The sequence below is a fragment of the Crocodylus siamensis genome, chromosome 12 (genome assembly GCF_052110815.1).
Source record: "Crocodylus siamensis isolate JL-2025a chromosome 12, ASM5211081v1, whole genome shotgun sequence".
NCBI lineage: Eukaryota > Metazoa > Chordata > Crocodylia > Crocodylidae > Crocodylus > Crocodylus siamensis.
In genome coordinates, this window is record NC_143406.1 from 28241149 (window position 1) to 28258044 (window position 16896).

At 52.5% G+C, this 16896-nt stretch overlaps 1 long non-coding RNA gene across 1 annotated transcript; it reads left to right on the plus strand.

The window, feature by feature from the left end:
- The first annotated feature begins 1947 nt into the window (after nt 1–1947).
- LOC149854841 (uncharacterized) lies at nt 1948–10607 on the plus strand. The gene is made up of 3 exons (XR_016438711.1): nt 1948–2017; nt 4630–4798; nt 7716–10607. It is a non-coding gene; the product is annotated as an uncharacterized LOC149854841 (long non-coding RNA).
- The last annotated feature ends 6289 nt before the right edge of the window (nt 10608–16896 follow it).

Consider the following 16896-nt stretch of genomic DNA (forward strand, 5'->3'; position numbering starts at 1 on the left):
AGGAACTGGCAGATCTCCTAACAGGGGATCTTACCATGACTTTATGCAAATTAGCTCTGAATTTTAACCAGGCATTTTAATATTATTACCACAGTGCTTAGAAGTCTCCACCAAGACAAGGCCTATTGCACAAGACACACAGAAAGAGATGATCCCTGCTTCAGCTAGATTACAGACAAAATAGATTAGGCCGACAAAGAATGATTAAAAACAAGTGTTGTTAACTCCAATTTATAGAGCAGTGATTTTCAAACTGTGAGACTCACCCCCCTGGGAGGCCTGAAGGAAAGTGGGGTAGGAGGTGCAGCACAGAGGGGCATGGGCAAGAAATTTGCAAGGAGATGTATCCATTGCAGCTTCATGGGAGGATGTGAGCGTGAGAAGCCCCGGGCAGGTTCTGCCCATGGGCGGCTGCACCTCTGGGAGCCCAGTGCAGTGGGCACATAGCTTAGAGCCACAGTGGGGCCAAGGCTGGAGGCACTGGAGCTGTGGCAGGTGGAGCCCACCCTGTTGAGTGAGCCAAGCCACGCCAAACCTAACTGAGCCAAGCCACAGTGGCTTGGATGAGGGGTGCCCTGTGCCTGGCTGTGTTGCTCCTCTATGGTGAGGGGGATGGGAGTTGGGAAGGGTGGCATGGACAAAATTGTAATTAAAAGTGAGGCGGGGGCCCTCAGGTCATAAAGTTTGAAAGCTTCTGCCCTAAACTGCATTCTGACACTGAGATGAAATTCCCATACTAGTTCTTGAGACAGCTGTTTCAATTCAAACCACATGTTTTTCAAAGTATCCAAAAAGCAGCCTTTTCCCCCTTAAAAGCCAATCCCTGAAGTGTATAATTTCATAAGTAAGCAAGCAGAGAGGCAGGTAAGTCAGTGCGGGATGTGTAATCAGCCCCAAATTTAAAACCCATCATTTCAATTTAGGGCCCCTGTTTCAGCTACACATACCCAATGTGTTTCTGTTTAAGGAGATTAAATATCTGGCCAGGTAGCACTGACAAAAGTACTTTGAAAATGAATCTTTCAAATTGAATATTCTCTATCTAAACTGATAGAGGCTGCACCTTCCTTTTAGACTGGACCACACCACAGGAACTCTTGGAGACTTTTTAAAGCTCCCTAAGGCAGGGGAGTACCTTTCTCTTCCCCTCTGTGCTCAGAGACACTTCCCTTCCCCTCCCTGTCTATTACTGATGCTTTCCCTGGCATCTGGGGGTGGGGGAATCTTCAGAGCTGCTCCTCCGCCCCAACCATACTGGAAATGCAAAAACAGTAGCAACGATGGGCAGAAACAGCGGTGATGGGCTGGTGGGGGGTCCCTCTCTACGCTTCTACTCCCAGGGGGATCAGGCAGGGTGGTCAAACCCACTCCCTCACATCACCACTCCTGCTGTCATTGTTGCTGTCCCAGCTCAGCTCAGCCCAGCCCAGCCCTTGTGCAGCCCTGTAGAGTGGGCAGGAGAGGCTCTAAACTTGTCCTCGCCTCAGTGACAGTGGAGAAAGCCACAGTGGTAGGCAGGGGAAACAGGTAAAGGGAAGAAGAGAAGACATGACTCAGAGGGAAAGTGGGGATTCTTACCTGATCTGTGGACTTGAAAAAGTCTGCAAAGGCTCCCGCAGCACCATCTCACTGCACTGGTGTGTGAAGGAGAAGGAGCAGCCTTGGAGCAGAGCTGCAGCCACCCCTGCAGTGCAGGTTGCTGCGCCCACACCCTCTTTTGCCAAATCTTGGATCTGCCTCTGGCTATGACTTTCTAGGTAAGATGGAATGACACTGATATTCTACATGGTAATAGATGCAGTAGTTAAAGATTACAATTTTTACCCATTTTTTTAAATTTACCATTCGTAAACTTACTTATTTTTTGTAATTGTTTCTCTTTTAATGGAGTGTTTTGTAGAAATAATAGAAATGGCATTTTTATATATTATAATTCCTTCCTAGCTCTAGAGATGAACTGAGATGGAAGATCAAGTTACATGTCTTGAACCCATCTTAAAAAGATTGAATCTGCTATGTAAGTAAAATTTGAAAATGGAAGATAAAATTCTCAGTGCCTGCATGATTTATCCCCATTTTAAAGTGATATAGGAACATACAAACTTATATCCACTGAACATATCTGGGACTTATGCTCCTAAGTCACTCAGGTTAGTTTGAAACCCTGATTTCTGACTGTGTTCACAAGTAGAACTATTTTCAGTTGAACTAGTAGACCATGGTTGTTGGTCAAAAGCACAAATTAACTATTTTATATTCCTGGTGTGCAATTGATTTCCTAAGCTGCAGGGATATCATTTCTGTTCTCTAGCTGAAGCTTAAACAGGCTAAAAATAAGGGGTCTGGGAGGCAAGACTTATGAGGAAAGGCTGAAATAACTAAGGTTATTTAGTCCAGGGAAGAGAACAGGGGGGATTTGATAACAGTCTTCAAATACTTGAAAGGCAATTACAGAATGGATGGAGATGGGTTTTTCTCTATGGCTGTAGGGGACAGGACTAGAAGCAAAAGCCTCAAGCATCAGCAGGGGAAATTTAGGTTGGAGATTAGGAGGAACCTTCTGACTATCAGGGTGGGCAAACTTTGGAAGAGGCTGTCTACAGAAATTGTGGAATCCCCATCCTTGGAAGTTTTCAAAAGAATATTAGACAGACACTTGGCTGGGATGGTTTAGTAAGAAACTGTCCTGCCTTGAGCAAGAGGCTGACTTTGTGATGTCCCTTCCAAGCTTACTTTCCTATGATCCTATATTCACAAAACTCCTGCTTTGAAGCTATTTTGATTTGTGGTAGTGCAATGCCTGCTATCAGCAAACTCTATTATGTCTCCTGAGTGTTGGAACTGACCAAAACTGCAGGTCTCCTACCAGGGGAGTCTGCCACAGTGCCACCCTGGGAGTCTGGCCTTTCCTTCCGTCCCTGTATTCTAGTATAGAACAAGCCGGCATGGCTGGCCTCCCATCACCACATCTCATCACAGGAATGTTCAGAGCAGGCCACAGCCTTATGTAGAACCTTATCCTACCAGTTCCTATCTATAGTGTCTCTTATAATTACTCTCTTCTACCCTACACATTTCATTTGGACATTTTTTCAGGCCTTTATGCCCATAGTAAAAATTCTTTTCACTTGGGAATGAACAGTGACCAAAACTTAATAAAAGGACCTATTCCTTTGAAGGCCATTACTGGGATGGGAATCACCCATCTGCATAGATTCTGAGATGAATAAGGAAACTCTTATGCACTATCTCCTTAAGCCATATTTAAATTGCATAAGAATCAATCAAATGTTTGCATTTATTGAAGTAAAGCAAATAGAAATTTCTTTTGCATAGTGTGAGAAGGACAAAGAAATGTATAAAAATCTGTAGGTGGCATGGAAATGAGAGTTTGCTTCTGCCTGCAAAACTGCAAACTGTTTTTAAAATGTTTTTTCTTTTCCTTTTTCTTCCGTGCCAATCTGCTGCTCCAATAAATACTGAACAAAGATTTTCAAGTAACAGCTGTACAATGAGATGGAACTACTTATGCCATAAAATATTGTAACCTAAAGTTGGAGAAAATGATGCTGGGCATATCTGCACATGATATTAATGCATGGTAAGCTTACTGCACAGTAAAATGCTATGCAGTAAGCTTTCTCTGGGAAAGCATCTACACACGTGGCCATTGAGAGCAAATCTGCTCCCAGAGGACACTTCCCACACATGCAGGCCTGTGCACTTGCAGCAGCTCAAATAGGAGTGGCCAGAGATTTTTGCTTCAGCACATGTGCCTGAACATGCATTTTAGTGTGGGGCAAATTGTGCCACTTGGGGCAAACTGACCCTGCCCAGCTCCTCCCAGATCTTGAGGTAGGGGGAGCTAGAGCCTGGGGCCAGCACCCATGCTGGCCCCAGCAGTATAAAAAGCTGCCCTGGCAACTAGGTCAGGATTACTTGCTCTCAGGAGTTTCTGGGGGAGGAGCCTTTTGGAGGAAGTTGGCCACATCCCTTCCTGTCCCAGGCTGCTGCTTCTGTGGCTGGTTGCTGCAAGCTTGGTCTCAGGAGCTTCTGGGGAGAAGATGGCCAGGCCCTTTCCTGCCTCTGGCTACTACTAGCTTGGTCTCAGAGGTTTTGGAGTAAGTTGGCTGCACCCCTTCCTGCCTTGGGCTGCTGATGCTGTTGCTGCCCCTCCCCTGCCGTGGGGGGTCCTCTGCTGCATGCTGCTGTCCCCCCTCAGGGAGGGGCCCACTGCACCTCACCACACCCCAGTTTCTGCACCCCTGTTCTGGCCTGGTACCCAGCCACCACCAAGCCGCGGTCGGGGGACAGCTTGGGGAGGGAGCCTTCACTGCCTGTGGGCTCCTCCCTCACCATCACTGCCATAGCCTAAAGGAACCTTGCCTGCCCCAACTGCCTTGGCAGAGCATCCCCATCTTCACTTCCACTTTCATCAGAAGCACCCCCTGAGTGGCTGAACTGGATAGCTCCTACCATCACTGCTGCTGTTGCTACTGTCTGTTCTACTGCTGCTGCCCCCCCTCAGGAGATAGGGAGATTCCCTGCTGTACCACCTTGCACCACTCAACACCACACCTGCACTGGATTACTCCTTAATTGACTGATTGCTCCTGCCCTCTCTCATAGCTGCTTCACTGCATCTGACCCTGCTTTGCTTCCCTGCCTGCTGCTGAGTGACTATTTGGAGGCCTGAGGGGCTCCTGAACTCTTCTCCAACAACCAAAGCTCCTTCAGCACTCCAGCCATCTTTTACCTCTGCCTCAGCAACTTTCCCTGTGTATTTTGCCCTTGTGTGGTAAGTCCTGTGGTCCACTCCCCCTGCCCTGGTGTCTGTTGTGTGGCTAAATAAGCCAGCTCAAGTATCCCTAGCGCCTGTGTGTTCTCTCCCCAACATTCCCCAAGCATAGCCCTCCCAGCTTTTTTCCTGTGGGGATGTAGCTCAGTGAGATTCAGACCCTGCCTCTGCATTTTGAGACCAGGGTGCAGACCCTGACTCGGGTAGTGGGGGGCCCCCAAGATTGTGGCGGCCTCCCACTTTCACGGCAAGGGGGTCTTTTTCCTTGCCTTGGAGGCTGCCGCCCAAAAGGTGGTAGAGAGGGGGATTGTGGTGGAAGATGAATATGTCCCCTTCGAGGCCCTAGAAGAGCTGGGGACCAGAGTGGTCCTCAGCTCCGCCCCACCTTTTATCCCCAATTGGTCCCTGCTCCCCTATCTCCAAACCTTGGGAAGAGTTATCTCCCCAATGGTGGCCCTCTCACTGGGGTGCTAAGACGTCGGCCTCCACCACGTGTGCTTATTCTGTCATTAGGTCATGATCCAGCTGGCAGCAGGAGTGTGACCTGGGGCCAAGGCCAGGCTCATAATTACTTTTCAGGGGGGGCCTAGTGAGGATCTTCTATATGCTGGGGGACCTGTGGTGCTTCTGGTGCTGTGCCCTGGGGCACTTGCATCATGACTGCCCCATGGGCCAGGTGGAGAAGGCATCCACAGGTCCCACTAGCAAAAGGGGTGCCCCTACCACCAGCACCCCTCCCCACTCAGGCCCCCCTGGCACCGCAACCCCAACTACAAGCCTCCCATGAGTTTGGGGGACCGTGCCCCCCAACCAGGTGAGGCAGTGGCCAGGGAAGGAAAGGGAGAGGGCCCCCCACCCCCAGCTTTAACTGCCCCACCATCCCAACCCTCACCTTCTGCTGGAGACTGTCCACCTGAGGACTGCCTCATGGCTGAGTAGGTGCAGGTTCCCTCCAGGCACAAAGCCAAGAGAAAGGCCTGGGTGCAGCTGGAGTCTTCTGACATAGATGACTCTCCCCCTCCCCCCCAGACTATCACATAGGGAGAAGGAGCAGTTCAGCTTCTGGGGGCCTCCCCAGCTGCACCTGCCTCCCCACCCCACCCTCAGGGAAGATTTAAATGGAGTATTCCAGTAGAGGATGCTTTGGGGCTGCTGGACACTCCTGAACAGGAGCCCATGCAGGAAGCCCCTCACTCTGGTCAGGGCCTACCCATTGAGACCATGCGTGCTGAGACTCCTCCAGAAGGAGGTCCAGCAGCAGAGCCCTCCCCCTGTGATCTGGGGGAGACAGGGGCCCTGGGGCTCACCTAGGTGAACCCTGAAGAGGGAGGTCACCAGGACCCTGAGGCAGACACAGAAGCCATCTCATTGCGTGACAGGTCTTTTCCCTCCCCTTCCCAGAAAAACCTCACCTGTGGCCTGCCCCATGATCTCACACCAGAGGGGGTCGGGGTTGGGTCCCCTGATCAACAAGCTGATCTTGTCAGGAACCCTGAACAGACCCCCTGGGACTCCAACTCTACCCCACAATCTTGTCAAGGAGCCACACCTTGACCCTTGCCCCCACCTCTGTCCCAAGGGGCTGCAGAGTTCTCCCAATCCCAACCAGAGTCTGGGGTCATAGTGGACTGTGGGGTTGAGATGGTGCCTAAGGAGCCCACTGAGCCCCAGGACCAGCAGGAGGATGCCTGAGAACCAGCAGGCTCCATGAAGCCTGCAGACCTCTCAGTCCCAGTGGTCCCCAGGGGTGAGCTACTTGCATTTCTTGACTGTGACTACACCCGCCAGTCTGCCAGCAAGGTACAGCTCACCTTGGACCACGGGAGATTTTGACAGCGCCCTTGCCACTACAAGGCTGCTGATGGGGGAAGGCAAGGGCCCCAAAAGCTGCAATGCCTGGATCTATAGGCAGGTCCACGGTTTCACAGATACCCTTTTATATGTATGGGAAGGTGCTATGCAAACCGGCGGGCCCCGCACTGGTTGAGATGTGTGAGACCCCTGCTGAACCATCTACTCCATCCCCCCAGCCATGAGGTCATTTAATATTGCGACCCTCAATGTCTACAGCTGCAGGAAGGGTCTCTGGAGGTGCTGGGTGCTGTCCTTCCTTCACGAGGGAGGGTACCCCATGGTATTCTTGCAGGAGACCCTGACGACTCCAGCTGATAAGCCTAATTGGTGGCTGGAGGCAGGGTCTTTTTTAGTCACCTCTTGGACACCTCTTGTGGGGTGGCCACCCTGTTCTCCCCAGGCCTGCAGCTGGAGGTTTTCCAGGACATTGAGGTAGTGCCAGGCCACTGCTGCACCTCCGGGTCCAGAAGCCAGGGGCTGATCCTAAATGTTCTGAACATGTATACCCCTGCAAGGGACCCAGAGTTGATAGATTTTTTTTCCACTAGGCAGCCACATACATTGGCACCCTCAACCCTCACGAGTGCCTGGTCCTTGGTGGGGACTTTAATGTCACCCTAGATGTTAAGACCGGTCAGGCAGGGAGTGGAACCAGGCTGCCACGGGTGTCTTCAGGGAGATCCTGACTGACTACTCCCTGCTGGATGTCTGGCTTGCGTGTCACCCTGCCAATCCCCTGTGCCTTCATCTGGCTGAGGTTGGGGGAGGAGCAGGCATGCCATTCCTTGCTGGACTAGATTTATATCTCTTTGCCACACTTTGCCCAGGCCTACTCTGGCATCTGGCTGACCCCTTTTTTCAGTGATCACCACCTTGTCTGGGCCCAGGCTACGCTGGGGCCTGGGCATCCGGGGTTGGCCTACTGGCATTTCAATATCAGTCTGATGGAGGATGTGAGTTTTTGGGAGTTCTGGCTGGCCTGGTGGGAGCAATGGGCAGCTTTCCCCTCGGCTCAGAGATGGTGGGATGTGGGGAAAGTGCGCAACTGGCTTTTTTGCTGCAGCTACACTTGGTGCACCCAGCAGAGGGAGGTGGTCCGGAAGCAACTTGAGCAAGAAGTGCTAGAGCTGCAGAGGTGTCTGGTCACCGATCCAACCAACCCATCCCTCTGTGGAGAGTGTCAGGAGAGATGGGAAGAGCTTCATGCTCTTGATGACCACTACATCCACGGTGAGTTTGTCTGCTTATGTGTCCAGCTCCTTCAGGAAGTGGACCATGGCTCTTGCTTTTATGTTCTGGATAGGAGGTGGGGGGCCAAGAAGTACATCACCTGCCTTCTGGTGGGTGATGGCACCCCCCTCGCAGATCCAGGTGAGATGCACCAGCATGTGCGGGCCTTCTATGAAGCTCTTCTCCCTGGATCCAACCAACACTGAAGTCTATCAGACCCTGTGGGAAGGACTCCTGCAGGTCAGCTTGGGCAACTGGGACCGGCTGGAAGCTCCTCTCGCTATGGCTAAGTTTTTGGCCTCCCTCTGCCTGATGCCTGGCAACAAAGCACTGGGTATCAACGAGCTGACCATGGATTTTTACCGGGCCTTCTGAAACATCCTCAGCCTGGACCTTGCTGCAGTCTGGGCTGAATTAGAGAGATGTGGGGAACTTCCCCAGTCATGCTGGAGGGCCATGCTGACCCTCCTGCCAAAGAAAGGGGATCCCTGCAACCTGAGGAACTGGCATCCTGTGTCCTTCCTCTGCACAGACTACAAGGTGGCAGTGAAGGCCATCTTTCTGCATCTGTGGTCCATCCTGATGGATGTGATCCATCCTGACCAGATGTATATGGTGCCCAGATGTTCCCTCTTCAAAAACCTGTACCTGGTTTGGGACCTCCTGGAGCTAGCATGCCAGGAGGGCCTGTCTTGCCCTCCTATCCTTGGATCAGGAAAAGGCATTTAACAGAGTGGGTCATGGGTACCCCACAGGCATGGGGTAAAGCATTTTAGGCTCTACTTAGTGTGGGCTCTTCAGGTACTGTACGCCTTTGGTTAAGCTCAACTGGACCCTGACAGAGCTTGTCCCATTCAGGAGAGGGGTGTGTCGAGGCTGCCCACTGTCAGGCCAGACGTATGCCTTGGCCCTGGAGCCCTGTGGAAGCTGGTGGTGGGGTTGATGCTCCAGGAGCTGGCAGTGTGGCTTGTCCTGTCAGCATATGTTGATGATGTACTCCTCATGGTCCAGGACTTGGGTGACTGGACCAAGTCTTGGTGGTGGGTGATGGGTGGCAGGTGGGCTCACTCCCATCCGTGCTGTGCGGAATCTGCTGGAGTGCAAGCTTGCTGCTTTACTTGAGGGTCTACGTGACCCCCACAGGCCCCTTTCTGCCATAGTGCCAGAGAATTGGCACCAGCTGGAGGCAAGGGTGGTGGAGTGGCTCCAGGCATGGGCAGGGCTCCTGAGATGTCTCTTCCTGCATGGGAGAGTGCTGGTGCTGAATCAGCTGGTCCTGTCCATGCTCTGGCACTGCTTACACACCCTGCCTGCACCCCTGGAGGTCCTGGCGGGACTCCAGAGATGGGCGCTGGAGTTTTTTTCTGGCTGGCACGGTGGCCAGGGCCTGGTTTGCCTGCACAGCCAAGTCCTGGCATTCTGCCTTCAGGTTCTGAAGTGACTGCTATACGGTGTTGGTAGCCATACAGCATGGGGCCACCTGGGGTGCACTTTTCTCTGCTACTTCTGGGGCCTCTGATACGACTGGCAGCTCCTCAGCCTGTGGGGCTTCTCCTTGCAGGACCTGTGAGGGCTGCCAGATTTCTACTAGGACCTCCTCCAGGCCTGGAGGTTGGTCTCTGCTTCCAGGTTCCCCATAGCAGTCACCCAGGGTGCCAACCTGCTTGTCAAGCACCTCCTCTGAAACCCAGAGCTGGAGGTGCCGATGGCAGAGACACCCCAGTTGCAACAAAGGCTTATCCTGGCTGGTGTCACCCATATTGGACACCTCCTGGACTATGATAGGCGGGAGTGGGTGGACCCCATTGCGCTGGCCCAGCACATGGGTCTATCTATGACATGTGCAAATTGCCTTCTGGTCCAGGAGGTGAAATCTGCCCTACCTCCTGATGACCTTGTCCTTATTGACCAGGTCCTGTGTGCTAGTAGTCCCTGCCACCCCTGCGTCTTCAAGCCCACCAGATTTTGTCATGGGGCTGGTGCCTCGCCTGGCCTCACAGTGCTCCCTACTTCACCACCTGAGCCAGCTGGAGGATACCAGACCGGTCTGCTTTTCCACCATCCATTGCTGCCACTTTACATGCTCGTGTGCTGTACTGTCCATCATGCTGCCCTCGTGTCCCACCCAGATACCAAGTAGTAGGACCTGCTCAGTGAGGGCATCACTGGGAAACCCCAGTGACTGAGTCTGTACTCCACCCTCATCCCACAAGCCACTGGGGACCTCATCTGGTGTCTCCTCCATGGAGCTGTTGCTACAGGCATGTATGTGGTGAGCTTCACAGACATCCCAGTCTCCTGCTCCTTCTGCAGGCAGAGGGAGACCCTGGTGCACATGACCCTCTAGTGTGCCAGGCTGCATCCCCTCTTCCTCCACCTCTAGAACCTCTTCTTGAGGTTCTGGTTGAATTTCACGCCCCCACCTTTTTGTTTATGGTCACCTCAGCCGTGGCCCCACCAAGTCCCAGGACCTCCTGGTCAACCTCCTCCTGGCCCTGACCGAGTGGGCCCTGTACTTGAGCAGGAAGGAGGCTCTGGCTGGGAAGGTGCCTGGAGACTGTGGGGCTGCTTTCCTCTTCCTTGTTCATGCACATTTCTGGGTGGAGCACTAGTGGGCAGGGTCTATTGGCTCCTTGGATGCCTTTGAGGACTGGTGGGCACGGCCTGGGGGCTCTGCTCAGTGTCCCCCTCTGGAGAACTTCTTTTCACATTTTGAACCTTTGACCCTCACATCATTCCTACACTTCTTCTTCCTTCGTTGTCCCACCAACCCCCCTCCCCTCCAAAAAAAAAAAAAAAGAAAAAAAAAAAAAGAAAAGATACATTATCAGTTGTATCTTTCACACTCTGGTCCCACATAGTGGGGGCTATTAGTTCCTAGGTGGGCCTTAAGGCCCATGAACTCTTGAAGATACAAATAGACAGGAGCTTCTGAAGCCTTGCCAGTTGGTATCTGGGGACACTACCCCTTATGCCAGCTGGAGTGCTGAAGCAGACCTAACCTGGAGTGGCCCCTGCAACCTCTACCCACTACAGCAATCTGGCAGTGGGGGCTGCTGCCTATCTGTGACCTGCTGCCACCTGCAACAGCATCCCCAATCTTGGACCTGTGGTTTCATCGCTGCATACCTGCCAGACCTGAATGGGGACTGCCTGGCCACCTAGGCTGTGGTATGGGCACTGCAGCAGAGCTTCTTGCACCTCTGGGCCAGTTGCCAGTGGGCTGTGGCTGTACAGTTGGCCATCTGGCAGCACTACTGTCATGTCTTCTGGTGCCCCCACTCTGCCATCTATCATGCAAAAGATGTGTTCCTTGCACTGGCCCACTTTGAACTGTTAAAGCATGTCCTCTTGGCTCCAAATGTCCAAGAGGCCAGTCACCTCATCTGCCCCCAGCTATGTCCCCAGTGCTGTCCCTGGACAGGGTCCTCTGCCTGGGCCTTCCCACTTGTCTCACCAGCAGAGACCCTGGTACTCCCTGTTTAAAAATTGCAAATTCTCTGATTAAAAAAACCCAAATTCTCTCATTAAAATACCCCAAATCCATATTCTTTTTCTATTAAAATGAAATACCACTATGTATAGAGAAATCACTTGGGCAATGTTTTATTGATATATTTACAAGTTTAAAGCAATTTGGAAGTCTACCAGTGCCTCTGTCATCATCATAAAATGGATTCTAAATATCTATACACTTTGGCATTTACTTTTGGTTTTTTTTGTTATAGAAAAAATCAGAGCTGCCTCTATCCCCTTCACTCACCAGGATATGTGGTGCTAAGCAGCAGTGCCCTGCTCCTGCCCCTTACTCTCAATCCACAGCTCCCACTGAGTCCCCTCTGTCCTGATCCAAAATTTCTGCCTGCCCCCACTAGCTCCCAGCCACAGCTCTGTCCCAGCACCAGGACATGAGTCTAGCCACAGCTGCCTCACCTACTGCTTTGTGGCTCTGAGCAGTGCCAGCCCTTGCTGTTCTGCTCCCTGCCCCATGCTATTCCTGGGAAGCCCTCAGCTGGACCCTTTACTCCCAGACTGGCCTCCCCCTGCACAGGCTGCTCTAGGGGGCTCTAAGGGTGGCTCTGGAAGACTCTCCTACCTGGAATGCTCCCCAACCTCCATCTATCTCTCACATACCCCTGCTGCCACCTCCACCTCTCTTCCTAGCCCATCACATCCCCCAAGTGGTTCCTGGAACCAGCCCCACCCCAGGCTGGAGCCACATGTCCCAGAACTGGAGTGGGCATGGGACAGTGCTGCAGCGTGGCAGTTGCCCCTACAGTCACAGCTCCCACTAGCAGGTCTCATCCCATCTCATGTGGCTGGCTGGGTACACAAGAGGTAAGTTTTGTGGGGGGAAAGAGGTGTGTGAGGGGTGGGGGTGGGTTTTGTGGGGAGTTGGGAGAATTTGTGGCTGGGTATGTGGGTATGGAGTTTGTGAGTAGGGGGGGCTGTGACAATGCCCCCACCCAGGGCACACAGTCCCCCCCACAGCAGCAGTGGCCATGGGGTGCTCAGGGACTGCTGCTGGTAGAACCCTCCCACTGTGCAGTGCAGCCCCAGCTGTAGCAAAACCCCTAATTTTTCTTTTTTTCTTTTAAAATGCATTCTCTCCCCTTCCCCAACCATTTCTGACTTTTTCTTTCCCTCTCTATTCCCTATAGATAAGGATAAGTGAGCTAAGACGTAGGATAAGCTTCAACCTTTTATTTTGGTACAAAATGGTATTTGTTTTGTTTTTTCTCCTTCTTTAAATTGTATAATTGTTATGTCTATATTGATTTTACTGTTCTATATTACTGTTTTACTGGTACTGTATGTTTTAGACCTACATATGTAAGTTAGCATAAGTCATGTCAAGTTTCCATTTTGTTTGTCAAGTTTCCATCCTGTTCCCAGGCCTGGTTGTGTAACCCATGACTCACACCTACCCCTCCTATGTAACTTGGTTCCTGACTGAATGGGGATGAATGAGGGTGCTTGAGAGACAATGGCAGTAGGTCTAAAAATAGCTCCTTCTGAATGACTGAACGATCAACACCTATACCTGGACCAAGCACCCAGCCCTTGGAACCACCCTCAGCAGTTAAGAAACAAAAGATGAGGCAACCCGCCATTGTGCCAAGGCTGCACATGCTCAGTAGGAACACCTGGAGCCCTCTGGAACAGCACTGAGCTTGCCTGGACAGGTCGTCCCCACAGGAGATTAGAGGTAGTCTGACCCATAAAAGGGGTAGTGAAGACTGACTCCTTGGGACTCCCTTTCCATCTGGACCAGCACCATGCCACACCACCTATTCACCCAGAGGCCCTGCCGGTGACCACTCTCTGGACAACACCTACTGGACAAGGACCCCTTTCCAGCCTGGATAGGTAGCTATAACCTTCCACCCCATCTTCAACCAAGGACTTGGACTCCAACCCTTCCACTGAGTCTCTTTCTCCTGCTGCCATTGTGAGTGCTTGTGTGTGTGCAGGAACCAATAACTTCACGGAGCTGTGTAGCATGTTGTCTGTTTAATAAAACTGTTATTTGGACCCCTAAGTTGGGTTTTGCTTTACTATGGTTTGGCCCTGCTCGAATCTCTGCTCCTCGCCCCTCTAACTTCTGTCTCATTTCTCCTTCTCCTGCTTCTGGCTCACTGCCACATCCAACACTATCCTGAGCTCCTCTCTGCCTCCAAACTCCCTGTTTCTTTGCCACTGTCTTATCCCCACTGCCTTTTTCTTTTCCCCTGAGCAACCAGGTTTCTGCCTCAGTTTCTTTTCAGGCTGTCTCCTCCTTGCACCACTTATCTGTCCCTCCTGCAATATCTTAGCTGTCTGCCTCAGTTTCCAGTTCCAGTCTACCTTAAGTAAACCCAAGCCTCAGTTCCTCAGCCAGATTCTCTGTAGTCTACCGGTTCTAGTGATCTGTGTCTAACTTTTGGGGTGTATAGTGTATGGGCTTGAATTGGTGTATGGTCTCGAATTGGTGATAAGTATTCATGTGCCTAGGCTGGTTTAGATGTGTATGTGCCTGAGCTGGTAGTGTGTGTGTGTGTGTGTGTGTGTGTGTGTGTGTGTGTGTGCGCGCGCGCACCTAATTGATTTGTGTGTTTGTATATGTGCAATTCTCTAACAGCACAATATTGAGATCCTGAGAGTTGGCCTGACCCCACAGGGCAACACAGCCATCTCAGACTCAGTGCCACCTGTGCTGCATGTTGTGGGCCTGGCCTGGGCCTGTGCACCTTCCAGTAGGACGAGGCCACTCTTGTTGTCACCCAGGGTCCTGGCACCACTTGCAGGGGCCATGAGTCAGGCTGGGCCAGGTCCTGCCTCCAAGTGCCCCATGCGCCATCAGGACTGGTTCCATGAAGGCAGGACCTGGCTTGGCCCAATGCAATAGCCCCTGTGAGTGGTGCCAGGAACCTGGGTGACAGCCAGAGAGGCCTGGTGCTGCCCACTTGTGTGTGGCCCTGGGCTGGGCCCATGCAATGTGGTACAGGCAGTGCCAGGTATTTGCAGGTACTAGCTAACTGTGCAGTACACTAATTTACTGCACAGTAGCTGCTGTGCACAGTTACATGGTGATGCTTTACTGTGCAGTAGATTAGCTTACTGTGCAGTAAAGGATCTTGTAAACCATCACACCCCCACTGTGAAACAGTGGCCCATATAAGCCAGTGATTCTCAAGCAGGGTGCTGTGGATTTTGGAATAGTGCATTCTGGGGCAAGGTAATATTACATTTAAACATTTTGTCTTAAAAATCAAATATTAACTGTCACAGGAGCACTGAGGTGTCCTGTGCCTTAGATAAGTGGAAGGAGAGATGCCAATCAGCAAGGCAGCGCAGCTGTGGGTTGCTATGGCAACCAGCCGGTCAGGTGACCGGAAGGGGGTAGGGCCGGGCCCTTTATAACAGCTCAGGCCAGGGCCTAGCAGCAGTTCCCCTCTGGCAGCTGCAGGAACTGCAGCTCTGCGGGAGAGCTGAGCAGCAGGGTCAATGATGGTGGTTTGGCCGGCTGCAATGATGCGAGGGGAGAGAGAGAGAGAGAGAGAGAGAGAGAGAGAGAGAGAGTCTGGACAGCAGTGTGACTGAGAGTCAGCACTGTGTGAAGTTTGGATTATAAACCGGTAGGCCTTTTGTTGTGTTGTAGCTGGCTGGCTGACTGTTTGGTTTATTTATGGTTAGAACCGGAGGACCGGGTGAGGCTGTAGGGGCGTGAGGAGGCCTCACAGGAGCTGCCCCAGTGGCTTGGGGGCTCCTGGTGCCCAGCGGGGGGGCACGGAGTGTGTGACACAGTCGGCACAGCGGACAAGTGTCGGAGAGGCGCTCGGCGAGTGGGGGTTGTAGCCCCAGTGCGGGAAGCGCGGCAAAGGCCCTGGAAGGGGGCAGCGGGTGCGAGAGGTGCAGCACAGGCCCTATGGAGGGCAATGGGCATGCGGACCATGGCATAGGTCCCAGAGAGGGGCAGCAAGGTGCGCGGGGCACGGCTTAGGCCCCAGAAGGGGGCAGCGGGCGCGAGTGGCGCGGCACAGGCCCTAGAGAGGGCAACGGGCATGCAGAGCATGGCATAGGTCCCAGAAGGGGGCAGCAGGGTGCGTGAGGCATGGCTTAGGCCCCAGACGGGGGCAGCGGCTGCGAAGAGCGTGACATAGGCCCAGACGGGGGCAGCGGCCACGAAGAGCGCGACATAGGCCCCAGAGTGGGGCAGCAGGCTGAGTGGTTAGCCCAAGGGCGCAACAGGCCCAGGGGCGCTGGTAACAGGGCGGCGGCCACGTGCCAGGCCCAGGGGCGCTGGTAACAATAGAAGTTCTAGTGAGGGGCGCCGGGGCGGGACAGCTTCGGGGCGCCAAGAGTGTGGTAAGCCCAGGGGTGCCAGAGAGGGGCACCAAGGTGTGATAGGTCCAGGGGTGCCAGAGAGGGCACCAGAGGGCAAGGGGCCAAACAACGTCCAGAGATCAGCTGTGAGGTTTGGGGTGTGCTAAAGGGGAGGTAGGAGGCATGCATAGCCCTTAAGGCAGGGGGCGCCGAGGCACCCCATATGGAGTAGGGGTAGGAACACTCACACCGTTCACCAGGGGGATAGAGGCAGCCTCCCATCTAAACTTATTACCATCAAAGACGTGGCGGGCGAGAAACAGAGGGTGCTCAGTCCACCTTAAGTGACGGTATGGGGGGTGCTAGGGAGTTCACAGCCGCTCCTAGCCCCCACTCCCTGACATTAACTAAGCAATATCTTGATGTCATTGGCTTTGACTAAATAGAGAGAAATAATGAGGAACTTTATTTAAGTGAAAAATACCTCAGTTTCTATATCAAATGCTTCTTCAAAAGTGCCTGTCAGTGAAAATCAGTAAGGACCTGTATTCAACCCCAAGTTTAATTAATGCCCCCCCACCCACATGTAAGCTTTTTCTGTCACAATACTTTGATCCAGATAAAGGATCTGTCACAAGGAAAGATCTCTCTGGATTTTTCATTTAAAATTTTATCACCTTTATTTGCCATTAAAGCCAAGAGCTGGGGGGGAGGGGGTACTCAGGGGGCCAAAATAGTTCCCCATCTCCCCAAGCCCTCTGTGGACCCTGCAAGCCCTCCCATAACCTGCCAAATCCTCTCAGAATAAACAAACCTCTCCTGGATCCTGTCTGCTTGCCCAGTCCCTCCCACAGACTCCCACTAGCCACCCTGATCCTCCCAATCTTCCCCACAGACCCTGCCTGACCTCCTGATCTCCCCTGCAAAACCCCACTTGCCCTTCAATCCCTCAATCCCCTCAGAGCCTGCTTGCCCCCTCAGTTCCCCCACCCCCCACTAGCTACCTCCATCCTGACTTACTTCAGATTGAGATGCCATTTTAAACTTGATCTAACCTCCCCCTCACCTTCCTGAGTGTCTGTACACACCCTAGAATTTAAGGCATCATTCTGTTACTGATGCCAACAGGCTGTCACCTTCCATTGCACCACTAGAGGAGGACAAACACTCATTGCTAGTATGTTTCATCGGCAGTGCCTACAGTTCTC